Source organism: Lemur catta, chromosome 16 (genome assembly GCF_020740605.2).
Source record: "Lemur catta isolate mLemCat1 chromosome 16, mLemCat1.pri, whole genome shotgun sequence".
In the NCBI taxonomy this organism is placed as follows: domain Eukaryota; kingdom Metazoa; phylum Chordata; class Mammalia; order Primates; family Lemuridae; genus Lemur; species Lemur catta.
Genome location: NC_059143.1, coordinates 13,437,035 through 13,460,996, shown reverse-complemented (window position 1 = coordinate 13,460,996; position 23,962 = coordinate 13,437,035).

The following is a 23,962-nucleotide window of genomic DNA, read 5'->3' as shown; positions in this document are numbered from 1 at the left end:
TGGTTCATGTGGGTAGAGGAGTTCTTCCATGGTTGGGATCGTAGCAGTCTACAGCAGGGATGTGGACCACCGAACCTCTCTCCCTGACCGTTTCCCTGTGATACCGAGTCCCTCTGGGCTCCTGCCAATCTTTGCTGAGTTGGCCCCTTTCATCCTTCTGTTTTGTGCCCCAGCTATTTTCCATGATCTCTTTGTTGGACTCCAGTGTTCTCTCTTTGATGTTCTCTTCGAGGTATGGTTTTCTACTGGTGATTTTGGCTCTTCTTCGTAGAGAGGATAGGTGTCCGATGTCTCTAGCCAGCTGTCCTGAACCTGAACCCATTTCCTGTTTTTGGATATGGAAACTCAATATCATTTTGATGTTTATTCTCTTCTAATAAACCTATGTTCAACATTCTCCTCAATAAGATGATTTTTGAATGAACTACATACACTAATTCTAGTTTTCTTATGTTAAACTTGTATTGATTGTTAGAAAAATTCTAAAAAAAAATAGATAAAAAGTTATTGCTTTTGGAATTTATTCACCAAGGTGATGGGTAATTAATACTACAGGATATTAAACATATTATAATAGTATAGTAATTTCAAGATTGATACTAGCACTTACATAAGTAATGTATAGTTTGATAAGACAGAGTAAAATGTCCAGAAATGGGCTCAGTGTGTTTGTGAAATTGGTATGTGTTAAATGTGGCATTGAAAAATCGGTAGAAAAAGTATGAATTATTCAATAAATGATTCTGGGAAAACTACATAGCCATCTGGAGAAAAATAAAATTGGCTTCTACCATAATTTCATATGGAGCAAAGATTTTAGAGTAAAAAATTAATCCATAAAAGTACTGGAATAAAACATAGCAAAAATTTAGAAAATAATTTTGGAAAAAGGAAGCATTTCTAAATGTCACACAAAACCATGAAGCCATACAAGAAATGATTCATAAATTTAACTAAAAGTAAAACATTTGCATGACAGAAATAACCATAAATGAAATAAAAATACTAACAAGAAATTTAGAGAAATATTTGTAACATGTACCATAGGTGAAAAGCTAAATTCTTTAATATATAAAGATGTTCTATTCATCAATAAGAAAATAGTAAATAATCCAATGTAAATAAGAGCAAAAGTCATAAACAGTTCACAGGAAGAAATTTATAAGTGAGTCTTAAACTTATGAAGACATACATTAGTATATTCAAAATGGAAGATGAATAATAAATTAAAACCACAGTGAGTTTGGTGAAAATGCTATGAGATTGGCAAAGATAAAACATTCAATAATGCAAACTGGAATTTATGTGTTATATGGGTTAATAGTAGAACTGATAATGATTAACAATTTTTGAGTGCTTAGTTTGTGTCAGGCACTGTTCTAAGAGTTTTACATATATTTATTAACTAATTCTTCACAACAATCCTACAAAGCAAGTACAATTATTATTCTTACTTTTAGATGACAAAATTGAGATCTAGAGAGATAAGTAATTTGCCCAGTCACAAAGAAATCAGGTGGCAGGATTAGAAAGTAAACCCAGGAGATCTGGCTAGAAGATACGCAAGTAGCTTATACTCAGCTCTTATTGTTCTCCAAATGGTCTGCAATAAAAAGTACAAATACACGGTGTCTTTACTCTGAAATTCCACTTTCAGAGTTTTATCCTACAGATTTACTCACACATGTACAAAGTAATGAATGTACATAGACATCCATTACAACACTGTGATAGCAACAGATTGGCAACCAAAGTTCATCAGTAGGAACTGGATATATATATACTATGGTATAGCCATACAGTGCAATCCTAAGCAGATGGAAGCAAAATGAGGAAATTTTTCAATTTCCTCATCTGTACATATACTATCATTTTTGTGTACCAAAAAGAAGAAAAGAGAAGAATATATAAATCCATTATTTGTGTGTGTGTGCCCATGTGTGCATATGTTTGTGTGTGTGCATGTGCGTGCATGCTCCTGTTACATTGGAATACCTCTGGAAGGATGCACAAGAAATTGGTAATTGTAGCTTCCTTGGAGAAGGAAATGAGGGGTAGGGATAGAGGAGAGATTTGCATTGCATATCCTTTGGTATTGTTAACATTTTGTACCGCATGAATGTTTTGTCCATTCAAAGATGAAATCCATTGATTACATTTTTAACATCATTTTGTTTTTGGAAATCGCTTCACCAGTATTCTGAAACCCTTTCTGTAGAGAAGGGGTGCATGTGCCCCTGTTTGGAAATAGCTACTTCTAATGAGACTAAACGTGATGCAGATGTGTTGTGTTTGCAAATGATATTGAGGTAGTCCAACCCTGACATCTATTGAAATGGGCTTCCTCTCTGCCAACAGAAACGTTTTCCGTATTCTTGGAAGGGATGTGTAGGTGCTACTGAGGATTGCCCTTCCTCTTCTTAACTGCCCCCACTGCCCATGTAAACAAGAGAGGCTAGAGCCATCTGTGTGTCGGGACTGTTATGCCTGGCTCTCCTGGACACGCATTCTCCAAACATGATCTTTCTGCTCCATTCTGTACTTGGTCATTCACTGGTTTGTTTTAATACCTCAGAATCTTTGTTGTCTCTTTCCCCAAAATCATAGTCCCCAGGTGTAGAATGTCAAAATGCTTAGAGACTGCCTGAATCAAAGTGTATATTCTAAAGGTTAGGACATTAAGGCCCAGAAGGGTGAAGCGACTTACCTTCTGAAAACTTCTTTCTTGTTGAGTGATTGTAGCTTCTTTTCTATCTATCCAAACGCTCCCCAGATTCTCTGGTCTGGATCCTTCCTGGATGATTTTGCTCTGTTAGATGGAACAGAGAGGAGCTCCCAATTATACTAGATAGAAATTAAAAAATATACATTTTAGGGTACAGAGATGTGACAGATTGGAGGAGAAATTAAAACATAGCCAGTGGTGATTCAAATAAATGTTTATTTTCTCATTTAGTTTAATTTGATTTCCTAGGCACTTCTCTGATTCATATTTGTATTTGTTACCTTTGAGCAATAAAGAGTAGCAGAGGTGTTCTGGAGAAATAACTTTCTTTTGTCACCTTGCTATAAATGTTTCCATTGTAGTTATTTTAGTACCTGTGATGCAGCGGAAACTATGTTCTTGAGAAAAAGATGACAGAGATTCTGGGCTATAAAAACAAGGGATATGACATTGGCATCGGCAAATAATTTGTGCATGTCTAACATATATTTTCAGATAAATTCGGACACATTCAGAGTAGCATGGTCTTAGTCCATTTTCTGTTGCTATAACAGAATACCTGATGTTGGATAATTTGTAAAGATAAGAGGTTTATTTTGACTCACAGTTCTGGAGTCTGGGAAGTTCAGGATGGGTGTGGCCACATCTGGTTGACTTCTAGTAAGGGCCTTGTGCTGCATTATAACCTGGTAGAGATGTGGAAGGGGAAGAAGATGAGTGTGAAAACACAAGGGGCGGCCTCACTTTGTAACAATTTGCTGTCCCAGCAACTAATCCAGTCCTGAGAGAGTGGGAGCTCACCCCCACAAGGATTAGCCAAGTCTGATGAGAACAACATTAAACCCTTCTAATGACCTAATCACCTCTTTAAAACTCCACCTGCCAACACCATAACACTAGTGACCAAATTTCCGACACATAAATTCTAGGGCATGTGCTCAAAACATAGCAGCATGCTGCTTCTCTGCACTTAGTGCAACTAAACTCACTCATTGCATTTAAAAATTCACTGATGACTTATGAATCAATTAAAATTTTAAAATACTCATCTCATTATTCTCAAGTTAAGTTTAGCAAACTCGTTGCATTTAAAAATTCACAGATGACTTAGGAATCAATTAAATTTTTAAGATAGTCAACTCATTATTTTTAAGTTTGGTTGATCATGATTAATAGATAAGCAAATTTTAAAATTTAATGAAAAGGTGACTGCGTCTTGTTATTGCAGCACTGTGTTGTGAATACTCTAGTGTAATTAATGAGGATAGTTGTGTCTATGACATTGAGGTACGTGGGAAAATGTTATTATCATTGGTCCCGATAATCAAATTTCACAATTTATTTCACAAAACTTATTTCACAAATCATTATTGACACCTATGATGTACAGGGTACTGTAAGAGCTGCTAAACAATTTCTTGCTGCTCTACTTATAATCATTTTATTGTACATATTTTATGTCATAGACTAAAGTTAATTTCAGATGAATTAAGGATGAAATTTTGAAAAGCTAATGAAGAAGAAAATATTGGGGAAACATCTCCAAATGGGAAGCAGATTCAACCATAAAAATGAATACTCAATACTTTGACCAAATTAAGTTACTATAGTTCAAAATAATCACCTTGAGTCAAATTAAAAGACAAAGAATAAAGCAAGGAAAAATAGTAGAAACAACTAGAAAATATGTCATTAGAAGTTTATCCTGAATAACAATTTTACTGCTGTTATCCAGAATGCAATATAAGGAGTAGTAAAAAAAAAAACAAAACTCATGCCTAGCAGTGATTATATTTTTAGAATCTAAGAAACTAATCAGAGCAATTATTTGAAAGTGAAATTATTTTTATGCATTCTTTCACATGAAACTCTGAAATGGATTCAGGAGAAAGCCGAAACTCCTTATTTTAGCTTATGAGGCCCTAAATATCCACATCCCCCACCTTAAAAAAAATAAAAAACCTATTAAGCCTTGATGTGGTTTGAATGTTTGTCTCCTTCAAATCTCAAGTTGAAATCTGATCCTCAGTGTTAGAGCTGGACTGCAGTGAGATGTATTTTGGTCTTGGGGGCAAGTCCTTCATGAATGGCTTAATGCCCTACATGAGATAATGAATGAATTCTCAGTTTATTAGTTCATGCAGGAATGTGTTGTTTAAAGGAGGCTGGCACCCCCTCCTCCCTCTCTTCCTCCTTCTCTTGCCACATGACACGCTTGCTCCCCCTCTACCTTCCCTTGACTGGCTGGAAGCTCCCTGCAGCCCTCACCAGAAACAGATGCTGGTGGGATGATGCTTCTTGTACAGTTTGCAATACTGTGAGCTAAATAAACCTCTTTTCCTTATAAATTACACAGCCTCAAGAATTGCTTTACAGCAACACAAAACAGACTGACACAGACCTCATCTGTGGTCACTGTTACCCAGCACCTCTTCTCTGATAGTATTTAGAAACCCAAGTGTCTGTGTTCTCTTACCTCCTTGCCTTTGTTTCTGTGTTCAGGTGGATGGAAAAGGTTATGCTGGGGACTCGTGCTCATCTGGACCCAGGTAACCCCAATCCCTCTCCCTGCCCTGCTAAGTCCAGGGCTAGAGAGAGTATCCTGTTGTCACAAGTCCCTCAGTGCCTCAATACTGGTTGGCTTTCTTAATTTTGCCAATACCTCTTTTCATAGTCCCTTCATTAAAGTTTCTTCAAATTCCAGATGAGGCTGCCATATGTTTCTTTTCTTTTCTTTTTTTTTTCCCCCACAGGTAAAAATTATACTTTTATTTGAGTCACCAGGAAAAAGATTCACTTGTGGTTCAAGTCAAATGTTCACAATCATAACAGGCCAGAAAGATTTGATCCCGAGCATAAGCCCACAAGGGAGAAGACCAGACAGACCAAAATAGGACAACAGTCCCATATAAAAAGATGAATGGACGGCTGTACACACACGATGACATATTTGGACACAGGCAAGTTTCACACGGTCATTTGTTTTTAAATACAGGTTTGTGGGGTGGTATTTTGTTTTGTACAGCTATAAAAAGGGGCCCAAAAGTGCATATGTGAGTGGGAAAAGGCAGAAATTAAGAAGTAAAGTAGTTTTCCCTGGAGGGACGTGAGGGGAGGAAACAGGAAGCAGAGCTGGGAGAATTCGCTTTTCTCACCATTGGGCTTGCACTTCATTATTGGTCGACAAAAGTTAAATTCACATTCTAACTTTGCTGTACCTTTCCCGGGATTAGGCGAAAAGACCTCCGTGAACTACAGAAAAAGACCAGGGGTTCAGCTCAGCCCTCGGGGTTCTGTGATCTTCCAGGGATGGATGGTTCTGGCAAGGAACAAGGATGCCCAGTAAGTAGCCCCTGGGTCTCTCAGCACGAATGTGACAGTCCCTCCTGTCTCTGGGGGTGTATAAGAAAATGGCCCCTATATCTAGGACAGGAAGAGTTGAGGCAAGGGCTGGCAGCAAGGTTCCAGTGGCTGGCTTGCCTTGTTTGGGAAGGGAAATTAAGCTGAGTGACAACGGGTTGCTGCTTGCTGCGGGAGGTGGGACCTCCACCCACGCACTCACCACTTCCCCAACTACAAGTCCTTGAACAGAATGGTCCCTGACCCTTGGTCCCCAAATCCACATTGTGCTTTGAGATCAAGAGGAAGTGGAATGCACCAGCGTCTCCCCCGAGGCTCCCAAGATTGCTTCTCATGCCCAAATTGCCAATGTAAGACACACCCCCTGCCCTCACCTAGGCTGGGCCCAGCCAGGAAAAGGGCTCCTCACGCACAGAGGTTGCCGTATGTTTCTTGCTAGGACCCTGAATGATACAGCACTTAAAATTCAGAGTTAAGAAGTATAAGTATGTGTGTGTGTATATATATATTTTAATTTAAGACAGAGTCTTGCTCTGTCGCCTGGGGTGGAGTGCGGTGGTGGTGTCATCACAGCTCACTGCAACCTCAAACTCCTGGGCTTGAGTGATTCTCCTGCCACAGCTTCCCAAGAAGTATAAATATTTTGTGATATTTTTCTACTTAAATATTTTTTAAAAATTAGCTTTATTAGGCATGATTTATGTGCAGTGAAATATAATCACCCACTTTGATCATATAATTTGATGAATTTTGGCAAATGAATCTGCATCACCACCACAATCAAGAAAAAGTCCATGTCTGATACCCTCAAAAGTTCTGTGCGTCCTTTCTCTGGCAAGTTCCTACCCCAAGGTCTCCCAGGCAATATATAATCTGCTCTCCATAACTATAGATTAGATTTGTTTTCTACAACTAGATGGAATCATACAATACATACTGATTTGTATCTGACTTCTTTTTCTTAGCATATGTTTTAGAGATTCATCCACATCATTGCATTTATCAGTGAACCATTTCTTTTGTTTTTTTTTTAAATTTATTTATTTTTATTTTTTTATTTCAGCATATTATGGGGGTACAAAAGTTTAGGTTATATATATTACCCATGCCCCCCAACCCCGCCCCCCCCAGTCAGAGCTTCAAGCATGTCCATTCCCCAGATGGTGCACATTGCACTCATTATGTAGGTATATACCCATCGCCTGCCCCCCCCCCCGAACCATTTCTTTTTATTGCCAAGTAGTGTTTAGTTATATAGATAAATTACAGTTTTTTATTCATTCTTCTGTTGATGGGCATTTGGGTTGCCTCCAGGTTTCGGCTATTATAAATAAAGTTACTATAAACATTCACATCCAAGTCTTTGTGTGGATATATGTTTTTTATTTTGGGGGGGTAAACACTTAGGAAGAGAATTGCTGAGTTGTATGTCCTCTTTGTAAGGAACTACCCTATTTCTGTCCAAAAGTGTTGTACCATTTTACGTTCCCACCAGCAAGGTTTCAGATTTCTAGTTACTTCATATCCTCACCTAGCACTTGTTATTTTCAGTTTTTAAATGTTAGGAATTTTAATAGGTTGGTGTATTACATTGTGGTTTAATATGCATTTTGCTGATGACTAGTGATAATTATCATCTACTTTTGGTCGTCCTTTTGCCCATTTAAAAAAATGGGATTGTCTTCTTATTGTTGAAGACGTATGTTCTGAGCTTAAGCGATGCTCCTGCCTTGGCCTCCAAGAGTGCTAGGATTACAGGTGTGAGCCACTGCGCCTGGCCAAATAAATTCCTTTAAGTGTAGGTCTTAATTATTCTGCAATATGTTTTCATTTGGAAAGGACTGAAGTTTATCTTAGCATTATTAAAAAGATTAATATTGCTGTACTACATTTAACCTAGATAAAGGAAAATAAAACTCTTCAATAATGTTGAAAATACTTATTTCACATGTTAATGATAAATTTTCTGGTATTTTTATTTGAGTCTTGTAGAACTTCTGCAATTTTTCCAACATGGTCTATAGCTCACTCAAGTGGTTTTGGTGTTTCTTGTTTTTGAATTAGAAGAAAAAATATTTTGGATTATATTGTTTTTAAGTATGAAGTTTAAGTGCTTCTAAATCTTCTAGTAGTGATGAAATAAAAAAAAATAGAGATGGCCCATTTGGAACATACAGAGCTAAACTGAATCATAAAGCCACATGTGAGCTTGATACATAAATGATTTCTGGTAAATCCAGGGCAGTTAACAACGGGACCACAAAACATTAAGTTACTACCTAGAAAGAAGATACCTATGCAAAAGAGATGGCATTTTTTATCCCTGTTAACATATTATTTTAAAATTATATTTTATTTGTTATTCATATTGCCAAACTAGCTTTCTTTTGGTAAATATTTGCTACAGGATTTTTCCCTATCCTTTCATTTTCAATCTTAAACTATTTTAGATGTATTTCTCTGTAAAACAGAATATAGACAGATTTAAAAAAAGTTTGCTCTGAGAGTCTCTGACTCATAATAGAAGTTTATCCTGTTTATAATTATTGTAATGAATGATATATTTGGACTAATTTATTTCATCTTTATCTGAAATTATTTTTATTTCTCCTTCACTCTTGACTATTATTTTATTGAATGTGGTATCTAGGTTGACATTCTGTTCTCCTAATAATGTGTATATATAATTTTATTTTATTCTGGTATCTTTTAATATGCCAGTAATCTCAAACTGATTTTTCTATTTTTGACTGCAATTTCTCTAAGTATTGAGTAGAAGGGAAAGACTTCACTATTTGCTCAGTTAGCCTTTCAAACCAGAAGTTTGGTTTTCTTTACTCTTGATTAAAGACAATGAGAAATCTCTCTATATATCTATAAATGTATCTGTATCTATGTACACAGAGAAAGACACAGAGACACATTCAGAGAAAAAATGCATATTTAATTTTATAAGAATGAGTAAAACCAAGTTTTTAACAATTCTCTAATTGTTTCCCTCTTGTATTTTACCTCATGAAAATTTTTAAATAAAAAACTGAAGTATTGTTTAACCATAAACTATAATTTTTGTAAGCACAATGCATATATGTTAGTGCTAGACTCTACAAAGATGGATGAAGTGGCAGATAGCTGGCTGTGTGCTCAGAAACCTTCTCTTCTTCCTCTTGAGCAGACATTTAAGCTATCTTTCCATTCCCACTGCAACTGCCAACAGAATGTGAGTGGGAAATGATATTGGCCACTCCTGGGACTGTCTCTTGAAACATTTTATATGGTCCTCCACCTTTCACTGGAGAAGATGAAGGTCCAGCAAAGAACTCTGAGGCCAGAGTGGGTAAGGAGTGGGGCCATTGCACAGCCCCTAAATGGAGGGAGCCTGCATTCCTCTGCCACGTATCTTCACCAATACAAATGGCAAATTTTTGAAGACTACAGAACTGCACACATTATAAAATGTCTGTAAAATTTTAATGCAATTCATATATATTCACACAATAATTTAAGAACAAAGTTGTATGTATCAAGGATATATAATTTATTTCTAACTTCTATGGAGTTTGTAAGCCTTAAAATCTCACCATTTGAGTTCTACTCAGCCACAAGAAACAATGGTGATCTGGCACCTCTTGTATTATCCTGCATAGAGCCGGAGCCCATTCTACTAAGTGAAGTATCACAAGAATGGAAAAACAAGCACCACATGTACTCACCATCAAATTGGTATTAACTGATGAACACTTAAGTGCATGTGTAGTAATAACATTCATCGGGTGTCAGGCAGGTGGGAGGGGGGAGGAGGGGATAGGTACATACACACCTAATGGGTGAGGTGCACACCAGCTGGGGGATGGACACGCTTGAAGCTCTGATTTGGGTGGGGCAAAGGCAATATATGTAACCTAAACATTTGTACCCCCATAATATGCTGACAGTGGAGAATGGGGGCAGAGCAATCCCCAGGCCCCCAGACAGTGTGCTCACTTCCTGGGTGGGGTGGGCAAAGTCAGGCTGGGTGGACCTGTCCTCACGTCCCATGGTAGTGCATATGGGCACCAGCTGTGGTGGGCAGGGGCAGAGTGATTCCCCAGGCCTCTGGCAGAATGCTCGTGTGGGGGTGGCAGCAGCTGCGTTTCTGCCCTACTGCTCAGGGTGGGGGGGTTGCTTTCAGGGGCAGCGACCATGGGCAGGCAGTTGGGGAGTGTGTGCTTCAGCCCCAGGTGGTAGCTGTGGGTGGCGGAGCCTGTCTTCAGGGCACTTGTAAATGTGTGGCCACCCCACTGCTGGGCGGGGGGCGGGGGCCGGGGGGGCCAGGGTTGCTATCAGTGGATAGTGCTTTGGCCCTGGCAGAGGCAGCCAGCAGCAGAAGCAGCTACCAGTGGAGTAGCCTGGACTCAGGGCTTGTGAAAGTGCACGGCAGCCTCACTGCTGGGAGGGTGACGTCCCTGCCAGTGACTTGCACTTTGGCCCAGGTGGCAGCAACCACCAGCAGCGGTGGTTGTGGGCAGGGCATGTCAGTGGGGCTCTAGGAATGTGAATATTTAGGGGCTGTTGGGCCCCATGGCAGGATGCAGTCTGATGGAAGCTGAACTCTCAAAATGTTGCTGTGTTGTAGCTGCTTAAGACTCAGAGGTTGTGCGGGACTCAGCATGAACGCCCTCTCTGGAGCAGTGATGTTTCATGGTCTCCAGGCATCTCGCTCTATGTTAGTGTCAGGGCCCACAAGAGTCTTGGGGCTTTCCCAGGCCAGGACTGGAGGAGTCCATCGTGGGAATGTGGACCCCTGGGGATCTCTCACTTATCCTTTTCCCATGTTGGGGAGTCTCTTTGGGCTCCCAGCTGACCAGGCTGCTTCGCTCCCCTCTCCTCCCTTCTTTTAGTTGTTTCCTGATACTTTGTTGAATTCTAGTGTTCTCTCTTAGATGATCTATTTGAAGTGCGATTATTTGCTATTTTGGTTCTTCTACATGGAGGAGGCGACTACCAGATGCCTCTATCCAGCCATCTTGAAGCCCTTCAGAAATACAGCTTTTTTTTTTTTGCTTCTATTATTAACGTACTTGAGAGTGATTTCATTCTCTGCCAAATGCCCTTAGGTTATGGGACATTTATTAGCCAGGCTCTTTGTATAGGCCATTTTTTCAATTTGAAACTACAATAAATCCTCATCAATTCAGACTTTGTAGAATTAAGATTTTGTGATTATTTGGAAGGGAAATCTTTTGGAAGATTTACCTTTATATCATGAAAAAAGACTAATGTAATCAATATTGTTGGGATATGTTTAACCTTGATAAAGAAACTAAACCCTTCAGTCATATTCAAAGCATTTACTTACTGGTTAAGAATAAATTATCTATTAAGTACACCTGGATTTCAAGCATTTTTTTCCAATATAGTCATCCCTAAGGTAGTGTTGGTGCTCATTGCTGTTACATCAGATGGGAAACTATTTCAGAGATTATTTTTTGGGAGGCATGAGGTTTAAGTGCTTTTAAGTCTTACAATAGGAGTGAAATGATAACTGATGATGTTCATTTAGAATATCCCAGAACTGTACTGAAGCTGTGTGTATGCCTACATGAACATAGTACACAAATATTAATAATACCTGAGCAATACAAGCCATCTTTAGCAACCAGACTGATGTGATGTGCCTAGATAACAAAGTAGTAGCTTGTTGTCTTAGGTACCACAGGAGAGTGGTAAGCCATTGAGTCATTGCCAAGGTTGTAAGGCCTCAGTAATCCCCCTACCATTCAATGTACAATGGGTGAGAGGAAGTAGTTTTCCCCCAAGATAGATAACATCTAAGAAATTTCATGGGTCACAGTGAATAAAATTATGCCTGTCAGATGCATAGAATTTGTGTTTAGTTACTACTGTACATTTATACAGGTAAACATGGGGTAAGACTTGACATTAATGTTATGTGCTGCCTTGCCATCTGGTGAAATCAGGAAGGCCTCATGGGCTAACAGTAAGTTTCCCTTCCCACTTTGATCCTACAGATGAGGTCTCCTCACCAAACCACTTACCATATCAGACAGACCAAATGCACTTCCTGCTTCTCCCTGACAGCCCACAGAACAACTCAAGCAAGCCACTGACACCCTCCTGTGGGGACCTGGGGCACCCCATCCTCTTGATACTAGAGAGCCTGCCTCCCACAGCCACAAGTTGTTCACTCTGCCCCTGAGTGCAACTGCCGTGTAGCCCTGCATGGTGTGCAGTGTCCTCTCCCTTGAGCCTTGGGTATACTTGAGAGATATAAACATTTGTGGCTCTCATCTGTCCATGTCAGAATCATGTGTTTGGCCATCTGTATAACCCTATGGTGGGATTCCCTCCCTCACCAACAGGACAAAGAGGAGGTGATTCAAACAGTAAAGTACCCATGTAGAAAACTAAAAATATCCTGGTCCCTCAAGATTATTTAAAACAATCCTATTATTTTTAGAAAAGAGAGTATATAAAATACATAATAAAAAAGAATGTAGACATGGAAGGGATAAACAGTAAAATCCATGAATTGCTTTAGTTGGTGGAATTTTTATTGTTATGATACAGCCTATATTCTAACTATGGTGTTTCAGCTAAAGTGAAGGATGAAGTTTGAACTCAGATCCCCATCTAGAAGTTAATATTTCTGCCACTGTAAATAAAATAGAGCCCATTTTTATCATGATAGTGTAGAGTGAAAGACAAAGAACCACAATGAGAGAATCTCTTGGTGTGTTCCACAAAGTAAGTAGACATAAACTGCTCTTGTGAAGATAAATGATAAGCAACAAGTGTTTTAAAAGAACATTTTGGTGAAACCAATTTCTTTAGCTGTGTAATAAATGAATCCTAGGTATTTAAGACGAGCTGAGTAATTATAGATTTAAAGGACGAATATTTTTCATAAATAATAATAAAGAGTCTGGCATATGAAAGTCTTATTTCAGCTCAGAATATTTTGGGAGATACACAGAAAAGGAATAGGAGAAAGTAAGACACTTAACAAAAAGGAAAAAAAATCCAGAAAACCAGAATAGACTCTGCTCTGTTAGATCTGATTGGTTCATTAAAGAAAAAGTAAATTGTTTGTGGGAAAATTAATATCTTATCCCTACTATAACACTCATAATTTTTATATACATATTTGCTTATTTGGTAATTTAACCTGCATCTGTTCTTCTTTCATGGAAGTCATTTAATTATTCTCAAATGCCTCTTTTATTGACATATCACGTGGTGTTGGTATTATTATGGGTCTATTCCAACTACCTTTTGTAGCCAAGATTCTTGTTCTCAGAGTGGACAAGTCAGGGAAATGATGTACCCAGTGGTCCCTAACCTTTTTGGCACCAGGGACTGGTTTCATGGAAGATAATTTTTCCACAGATTGGGGAAGGGGGATGGTTTTGGGATGATTCAAGCACATTACATTCATTGTGCACTTTATTTCTATTATTATTAAATTGTAGTATGTAATGAAATCATTATACAACTCACCATAATACAGAATCAGTGGGAGCCCCGAGCAGCTGTACATACAGATGAAGCTTTGCTTGCTCACCTGTCTCTCACCTCCTGCTGCCCAGCCCAGTTCCTAACAGGCCAGGGACCAGTACCGGTCTGCAGCCTGGGGGTTGAGGACTGCAGCCTTACACAGTGTTGCCTTAAATAAATCTATATTTTCTTGTACCCCCATAATGGTCTGAAATAAAAAATATATATATTAAATAAATAAATAATCTAGATTTTAGATTTTTCCCAGGCATTGGTAAAGGAGCTATGCTATTGAGGAGTATTTCACGAAATAGTTATTTTGGAGAATTCATGAAATTTTTCACAGAAGGCATCATTCACAAGAATGAATATAGAAAAGGAAGCAGCTGTGGATTGTATTGTGCACCTTCTAGACTCATTTATTGATTCTGATTCCTCCTGACCTAATAAATTTAAGACATTTAGTTGACAAAAAACACTTTAGAAAATACATCCATCTTTAAGTTTTTGGATCATAAATATTCAGCAGAATTAAAAACTCATTCACTTTGCCCACATATAAAACCTGAGAGTGAGCACTATTTAGTGAATTAGGATTACTTGGACCAATATCCATTGATTGTCAATCTCTTGGCCAGTCTTCTGGGGCCTTACCTGTAAATGATTTCTGATGTCAGCTTCTGTGGATCTATGGAGTACAGGTCTATAGGTCTTTTAACACAGGTCTGCTTACCTACGCTAAAACAAAACAAAACGATATCAATTAACTTTTATTGATTTTGTTGAAAAGGATGGAGGGGAACTTACACCATCCATGCGTTTCCCTGGAGGTACTCCTCTTTCCTATCCCCATGTTGTTCAGAAGTTAAATTTGAGTTCTAGTGGGCTTTTTTTCCTTTGTGTTCTCTAAAGCTCTTTCTGCTCTTTTACTCCTTCAAGCTGGCAAATCTCTATGATGAATTTCTTTGTGTAATCATGTTACATTTGTTTTACGTGGAAATCTGTATCTGGGGCTGGAGTCAAACAGTGGGGACTCTGAATGTCCTTGCTATAGGGAAAGGCTTGAAATCGGTGGAAGTGTATCCTAGGGAGTGTGTTGTGAGAACCAGGTGAAGATCAACTAAAATTCAAGTTTCTGATTTTAGAAACAATTTCCAAAGTTGTAGGTACACCCTTGCATTTCAAAGCTTTTTCTTAGTCACTGAACCTTGTTTCTATTCCTTTGCATAAAGGATCACATAAAGAGCGTGCTTACCCAGAATGCTAGATCAGCTCACGCTGAGCAGGGGCCATGTTTCACTTGCCTGATTGAGCACCCAGCACACAGTTGCACTGGTTGGGCACAGTCAGTGCTCTTTGAAAAGATGTGAGGACAACAAAGCCTGTTTACCACCTATATAGTCTCTGGGGCTTTGACAAGTGAGAGTAATAAATAGCAACACAGTAAAAAATAAGTATGATCATTTGAGCTCTGACCTAATAAGTTTTTTTCCCTTTTGTATCTTATTTTTTAAAAAAATTCATATTTATTTTTGGTAAAGAATGTCACTTCAAAGAACACTGTTGTGTAAAAGTCTCCTAGGTTCTTGGTTTTCTGTCTCTAACCTACAGGGGGAAGCTGCAGGCTCATACTACATTTTCCTTTAATAACCTTTTTTTGCACGTTGCCTGTGAACATCCTGGAACTTGCACACCTCACTTGCTGCATGTGGTTTCTCTAGACTGCTCACAGAGAATGACTGGAGATTCTGTGCTGCCCTGGCATCCTTCCCTCTCTGTCTACCTGAGGTCTACCTAATCTTCAAAGTCAAGTTTAAATCTCATTATCTTCATCCAGAAAACCTACAGTGACTTCTTTTATTTTCTGCACAGATAACATTTGTGCCTATGCTCTTCTTCCAATGTTAATTCCTTATCCCACTGTGACCCTTTTGTATTGTTCAATTTTGATGTTTTGTTGATTTTAAAAAAACATAGTATGTAATAGTTCTCTACTAGGTTATAAATCCCTTGAGAGGATAAATAGTGATTTATGTGATTTTATGTCTGTCATAATTTTAATTAAACACATGTTTGAGAGCTACTCTGCCTGAGGACCATGCTAAATTCTAAGCCTAATACAATGAAATACATTGTCCCTGTCTTCAGAAAAACTCAGTCTTATGTAGAGGCAGACATGCAAATTTTAAGCAAAATAGCAAGTGCATAATTTTAGCTATATATTAAGTATAGTGGAAACTCAGGAAAAGTAGCTCTTATATCTGTATTGGAGTTCATAAACAAAAAATATGTCACAAGAGACTTGAAGGAAGAGTAGAAATTTGTAAGTTGGACCAGCAGGGGAAGAAGATGGGAGGATATCCAGGAAGATGAATGGCATTTCAAGCATGTGAGAGGCACAGTGAAGGGAGAGAAGGGTATTTAATGTTGGAGGACAAAGTATGGAGGAGACTTCATGGGTGGATGGCTGGAAGGTAACAAGTCATGGTGGGCATGTATGTCATTGAAGATGCCTCTATTGGGCAGTGGAATCCAACTGAGGGTTTTGAGCAGAAGAAGGGATGTTATCAGATTTATGTTGTACAAAGACCACTATAACAATTGTATGTTATTAATAAAAAGAGCAGTTAAATGACACATAGGGAAGTTATTGCAGTATTTTTGATGAGATATAATAGGCTAGCATAGTGGTTGTGAGAAGGAAAAGAGAAAAAATAAACAGATATAATGATAAAATCTCTATATTTTGACACTGACTGTATGTAGTGGCTACGGAAGCAAGGCACATCCAGCTTCTGTAGTGGAACTATGGAGGCATCGGAGCAGAAGTCAGTGGAGGATTGCTGGCTCCTCATGGCTTCTGCTTCTGTGTGTTGGGTCTGGGCTTGCCGTTTTTCAGCATAGCAAATAGTCAGGAAGAGGTGAACATGGAGCAGAGAAAACGAAGACAAACTAGAACCCACTGGCACTGCTGTGTCTACCCTTTACTGCCGCTAATTGTATCACCCTTACACAAAGTTTTCCTGTGGCCAATCCTAACCCAGACTCATACAGGGGAGGGACTTCCTGGAAATATAATTTACACGGAATAAAACTACCACTCCCATATAACCAGCTATCTCCTGGACATTTATATTTGAATGTTCTCTATCATGGCCCTTTTCCTATATGCCGTGTCTCAGTGAACGATTTTCTCGAGTTCTCAGTTACCTGGGCCTCATCCCTGCAAGTCTTAGCATCTCTAGTCTCTGGCCACTCTTCTCCATTTCCTACTGCTACTGTCCTAGCTCAGGCCATGGACATTCTCTCAGAGGAAGAGAAATTCGAAGCATGAAGATTTCAGAAACCTTCACAGTTATTTTCTCTTGTCATTCTAATATCCCTTCAACACACATTCTATTAATATTTTGCTGAAGGACAATATGGCTAAATAGTAAATCTGATCACCTAACTCTCTTGATTAAAATCCTTTACTTGCTCCTAAATGCCTACTGGATAAAATCTAAAATATTCAAGGCTCCAACTTGCTTTGTCTCTCACTGTGCATAGCCTTCTCCCTTCCCGTTGTCACCTGAGCCCTGAGCCATAACAAAATTCAGGCAGTTTTCTGAACATGGCCAAGTTCTTTGGTCAATCTTCACCCTTTCCTGGAGCGTTACTTCTTCCTCTATTTTATGAATCTTTCTTGCTAATTGAACTCTTGTCCCTGACGGAGCTGACCACTCCTCTTTGTGCACCATTGTACTTAGCGTCTGCAACACTATTGTTCAGGCAGCTAAGGGATCGGGGGCAGATATCTGGTTAGGCAAAATGTGGACCTCAGACCACCCTACAGATGATTTCTTAAGGGGGGTTTTATAAGAAAAATTCCTTGTTTGGTAGTCCTGCAGAATGGGGAGCTTCTATTCACTGAGTGTCCTGAGTGTGTGAGGCGTTCCTCTGGTCACTAAGAACCAGAGAGGAAGGTGAAGGCAACTATTGACGGGACTTCAGAGGGATTTAGACAAAAGGAGCAAATACATCCAAAAGGTCAACTCAGCCACCCGTATCAGATTACCACTGGTTGGACCACACCTCAAAAGGTATGGAACCATCAGCAGCTGGAGAAATTTGTAGACACAAGATTGTGTGTGATGGCCCCATGCCTTTTTTCTCAGATGATTACGTTCCTTTCTGTCTCTGGTTGTAGGAAACAGATAGTGCATTTGGCTATAGCAGGCACATATCAGGGCAAAAATCAGGGTTTGTAATAGAGTGGATCTTTTGGAGAGTAAAGGCCAAGGAGTGTATGTGTATGTGTGTGTGTATGTGTGTGTATATACATGTATAATATACACATGTATGTGTTAAACAAAGAAAAAGGCCTCTCTGCAAGTCCATCCATCATGGTCTCAGTGTGTCCTATTCCCCAAGTCCCAGTGGCAGATTTCCTAGAGCCTTCTTGGATTTCTGCAATCCCACCTCCCATCCCATTATCCCCTTTTGGAAGTTGTATCATCTGCCTCATGGCTCATCTTCTGTACCAATCGCCTTTTTTCAGCATATCGTTAGTACTTCTGAACAGTTCTCACCTTCTCCACTAGAGTAAAAGATTGGAGGGCAAGGATTGTGTGTCATGTATCTTTGTATTTCCTCACAGCACCAAGCTTAGCTTCATAATAAAATCAGGTTCCCAAGAATTATTAATTGGAAAAATTGAGTGACTGAATGAATGAAAAAATTAAGATCATTGAATGAGTGATAGAAAGTGACCAAGGAGAATGGACGGAACAGACAGACAGAATGAGGCGATTAAGCACTTTCTGTATAAACAGGCAAGTGCTGAGAAGGGGACAGAATGGATGTGAATTTCTTCCCTAACTGGCAGGAGGGACATTTTAATTAGGGTCAGGATTTAATCTGCTTACCTAAATTTACCAGAGATCACTGTAGCTATGCATTTTGGTGAGGGCATATACAAGCCGAGTAATTGAAAAAGACTTCCATGTGGATATGCCTGCTGGAATGTAGCTGGTGCTTTATGTTCCTGTATCTTAGGTAGTCGTTGGTGTTTTGTTCTGGGAAATTCTACCGCACACACAGGCTAAATTTTAGTTACAATAAATGATGCTGTAGGAAAGTTTCTAAAACCCATTTGGCCAAATTAAAATGTTATTAGTGATACAGTTTGGTATAATAGAAGATATCTTATATCAGGAAGTCTGAGTTTAAATTCTGTCTCTGCTACTAACTAGTTTCGGCCTTTGGAGGCACTTTTACCTGTTGTGAGCCTCAGCTTCCTTATCTTGTAAACGGAGGATGTTAAATGAGGTTAAGTCTTAGGGTCATCTCTGTTCTAACATCCTATTATTCTGTATTTGAGTTTGAAAAGATCAAAACCAGTAATTTTCTCAAAAGTTGTCTTCAATGGTTTCCCTTTGCTTTAAAAAAGAAAAATTGACAAGATCCAAGCAGATTTTTCAAATGAGGAGACCAAAATAGGTTGTGATAATAACTATTAATATATACACATATATGCGCATGCATATATGTGTGTGTGTGTGTGTGTGTGTGTGTGTGTGTGTGTTGGAAGGAAAGGAAAAATCTGTGTTACCAAGGGTATTTATCACATGGGACTCAGTCACTTAGGGAGTTCCTACCCCATATTAAATAGAATTGCCACAGAAATGTATACATACTGGGAATAACTATTAGTTGTAGGTCAGGCAGTTACAAAAGAATTTTATAAAACAGTTCTACAGTGTGGTTCTAATAAAAATCTTCCCCCAACTCTTTTAAGTAATATTTCAGAAATATTCAATTCAGGATTCAGAAATATTAGTTATCTTTATGACTTTTCTTTTTTATGTCTAACTGTTAAAACTCACACCAGAATGGCATTCGATAGTATGAACTTTTAATTAGAAGGCCTCTTTGACAATGATGGGGTAAAGCCAACATTTCCCTCTTATCCTCTGGAAAACATGAGAAAGCAGCAAGAACAATGAGAAAAGAAACTCTATTTTCCACAAAACTAGGAGTCAGCCAAAAAAAAAAGAGTTCAAAAAACAATGCAAATGAAGCAAATTTGCAGGAGAAATTGATAAAAGTATACGCAGGTTCCCAAATCTAAGAAAAGGCCTGCAAAATGTATTTATCCAAGACGATGAGGTTACTCTAAATTGCCGAAAACCTCCTACATTCACAGCATTGGGTACCGGCTTCACAAGTTAGATTTAATTTGGTTCTGAGGAGCAGCAGGGCAGAGGCTAATGAAGAACCATAGAGGTGAGCCCTGTTTGTAGGACATAAAGGCCAAAATGTCACCGTGGTCCTGGCCCTCTTCCTCCAGGAACATCTTTGAAGTAGCAGGTTGAGTAAAAACACACCTCATTAAAAAGTGAGAGATCAAAAAATAAACAAAACGAAGATAAAACAGGAAAAAAGAGAAAATGAGCAGAGAAATTTAGGACCTGACTAGAAAAATGCTGCTAAATGAATTACAAAATAAATTTAATAAAAAGTTTCCTTGACAAACTAGACCATAAAGTAGAGGGAACAGAAGACGAAATATGAGGGTATGGATCGCAGGAAAAAAGTTTAAAAAAAAAATCCCAAAACTCCACTGGACAAATAAATTAGAAAAAATACAACAAGGGACATAGAGGATGTCAGTGAGTAGTGGGGCTGAGTGTGAGGTCGGTATGGAGCACATTCAAAGCAAATAAAGCATAAGGGTAAATGGAGTCCCTAAAGAAGAAAACTGAAATATTGGAGCAGAACATTTAATGATTTATGAAAACATTTCATAACCAAAATCATTAAGTCTATAGCTTAGAGGGTACACCAAATCCCAGGAAAAGTTGATACAGAAAGGGCATGGCAGAGACTTCTGTCTACGAAAACCCATCTACCTACTCCTGGGCATGGAGCTGGCTGACACTTTCTCTCTTACTTAGGGAGTGGCTATGTGACAGTTCTGTCTGATGGAAGTTAGCGTTCCAAATGGTTTGCCACAGCATAACTCTATGCTATGCTATCCAGTCAGTAAACTGATGCCACATATTTTAAGTCAGAGTTATGGCATTATTCTATTTCTATTGCTTATTTCCATATTAATTAATGAAGAAGGCTAGATTACTATAACAAACACATTCAAAATGCAACAGCTCAAAAGACAAATGAGTTTATTTCTTGCTGTGCTAATGGTCAACATCAAATGTTCCAGGTTGATGCATGAGGACCTCTCTTCCCCATGTATTGTTCCATCAAAGCCTACTGACCTAAGTGCTCAATCAATCCTATCATTAACCCTTTGCCCTGGTCTGCATAGTTGCCATTCTAGCCCACAGAAAAGGGTAAGGAACACGGAGGAGTATATCAAGAAGGTACTATTGCCTGGGCATGGAAATAACACACATCTATTCCACTGTGCAGCTTCCAAGGATGTCATGTTTTCCACTGCTCACTTCAGATATGGCCATGGAGATGGGCAAGGAAGAATCTTCTAGAGGGTGGAGTGAGAGGTTACAGTAAACAACACATTCCTCATAGAGAGCAGATCCAAGGTATAATGGCAAAACTTCCAACTTTGCTAAGACCTCACAATGCTTGCTAAGACCTCACAATTATGCATTTCATTGTTGCTAGCACTTCTGTGTGTTTCTCTGTCTTTCTTCCCTTCCCTCTTTAAAAGATGAACATATGGCCTTGTTTGTTCCTGTCAATCCTTGGTTCTACCTACTGCTGTCACCTGAGCATGTGTTCCTGATATTGGCCTTTGTCTGCACTATTCTTTTTTGGCATTTCCAGTTTACTTTATGTTATTTTTTTATTTCAAAATATTACAAGAGTACAAATGTTTTTGGTAATATGGATCACTTTCATAATGTTTGAGTCAGGGCTATAAGTGTGCCCATCATCCAAATAGTGTTCATTGTATGTGTTAGGTAGGTTGTTCCCCATCCCATCCTTCCCCCTCCCACTACTTAATTTCGACTGAGTTTTGCTTCCCTATGTACACATGTGTGCTCATAGGTTCCAATTTAATAGTGAGTGCCTGTGGTGTTTGTTTCTCCATTCTTTAGATATTTTGCTTAGGATAATGGTCTCCAGTTCCATCCAAATTTTTGCAAAAGGCATTAATTCATTCTTTTTATGGCTTAGTAGTATTGCATGGTATACATATAACACATTTTGTTAATACACTCATGAATTGATGGGCACTCGGGTTGAGTCAACAAATTTGCAATTGTGAATTGTGTGCTACAATAAACATTTGAATGCAGGTGTCTTTTTCACAAAATGACTCATTTTCCTTTGGGTAAATACCCAGAAGTGGGATGGCTAGATCAAATGGTAGGTCTAATTTTGTTCTTTGAGGAATCTCCATACTGTTTTCCATAGAGGTTGTGCTAATTTGCAGTCCCACCAACAGTGTATAAGGGTTCCTTTCTCTGTGCACCCACACCAGCATCTATTGTCTTTGGACTTTTAAACAAAAACCCGAATGTTTATAGCAGCACAATTTACAATTGCAAAGATGTGGAAACAACCCAAATGCCCATCAATTCATGAATGGATTAGTAAATTGTGGTATATGTATACCATGGAGTATTACTCAGCTATAAGAAATAACGGTGATATGGCATCTCTTTGGTTCTCCTGGAGAGAGTTGGAACCCATTCTACTAAGTGAAGTATCCCAAGAATGGAAAAATAAGCACCACATGTACTCACCAGCAAATTGGTTTCCCTGATCATCACCTAAGTGCACATTTGGGAATAACACCAATTGGGGGTTGGACAGATGTGGGGGGTGGGGAGAGGGGATGGGTGTATAACTACATAATGAGTGTGATGCGCACTGTCTGGGGAATGGACACGCTTGAAGCTCTGACTCCGTGGGATGGGGGGGCGTGGGCAATATACATAACCTAAACTTTTGTACTCCAATAATATGCTGAAATAAAAACAAAAAACCATTCTAACTGGGGTAAGGTGATATCTCACTGTGGTTTTAATTCACATTTCCCTGATAGTCCGTGATGTTGAGCATTTTTTCATATGCTTATTGGCCATTTGTCTATCTTCTTTTGAAAGCTACTGTTCATGTCTTTTGCCCACTCTTTAGTGGGGTTGTTTTTTTCTTGCTGATTTTCTTAAGTTCTTTGTAGACTCTGGTTATTAGCCCTTTATTGGATCTATAGCTTGCAAATATTTCCCCCCATTCTGTACATTGTCTATTTGCTCTGTTGATTATTTCCTCGATAGTGCATAAGCTTTTTAATTTAATCAAGCCCCATTTTTTTTTATTTTGCTGTTGCTGTAATTGCCATTGCGGTCTTAGTTATAAATTCTTTGCTGAGGCCAATATCTAGGAGAGTTTTTCCTACATTTTCTTCTAGAAGTTTTTGGTTTCATGGCTTACATTTAAGTCTTTTACTCATATTGAATTAATTTTTGTGAGAGGTGAGAGATATGGATCCTGTTTCATTCTTCCACATGTGGCTATCCAATTTTTCCAACACCATTTATTGAATAGGGCTTCTTTTCCCCAGTGTATATTATTGTCTGCTTTGTTGAACATCAGTTGGTTGTAGGTAGATGGTTTTATATCTGGGTTCTCTGGTCTATTCATTGGTCAATGTCTCTATTTTTGTACCAATACCATGCTGTTTGGGTTACTATAGCCTTGTAGTATAGTTTGAAGACTGGTATGCGACACCTCCAGATTTTTCCTTTTTGCTTAAGATTTCTTTGGCTATTAGGGCTCTTTTCAGGTTCCAAATGAAGCATAGAATTATTTTTTCTAGATCTGTGAAATATGATATTGGTATTTTGATGGAGATTGTGTTGAAACTGTAAATCATTTTGGGTGGTATGGACATTTTAACAATGTTGATTCTGCCAATCCATGAGCATGATGTATTTTTCCATTTGTGTCATCTGAAGTTTCTTTCTTCAGTGTTTTGTAGTTCTCTTTGTGGAGATCTTTCACCTCTTTGATTGAGTATATTCCTAGATATTTTATTTTCTTTGTATTTCTTATGTCTCACTACATAGATATTTATGAACTTTCTGTTAAAGAACACATAAACATGAAATAACAGAGCATACTGTTAATGAAAACACTACATCCAACAGGTAGGGTTTACAGTGAAAGCAAGGTCATAGGATAAAGCATAGCATTATGTACTTGTATTAATGAATAATAAAGTATGATTTTAAATATATGACTAACGGAGATAGAATAAGACCAAAAGGAAAATAGAAATGCAAGATTAATAAAGGTAAAAATAGAAATAAGTAAATTAGAAAACTGAAAAATGGTAAAGCTATATGTGTTTCAAAGAGATGGGGCTTCAAAAATAAATGATGTGGGAGATAAATTTCAGCTAAC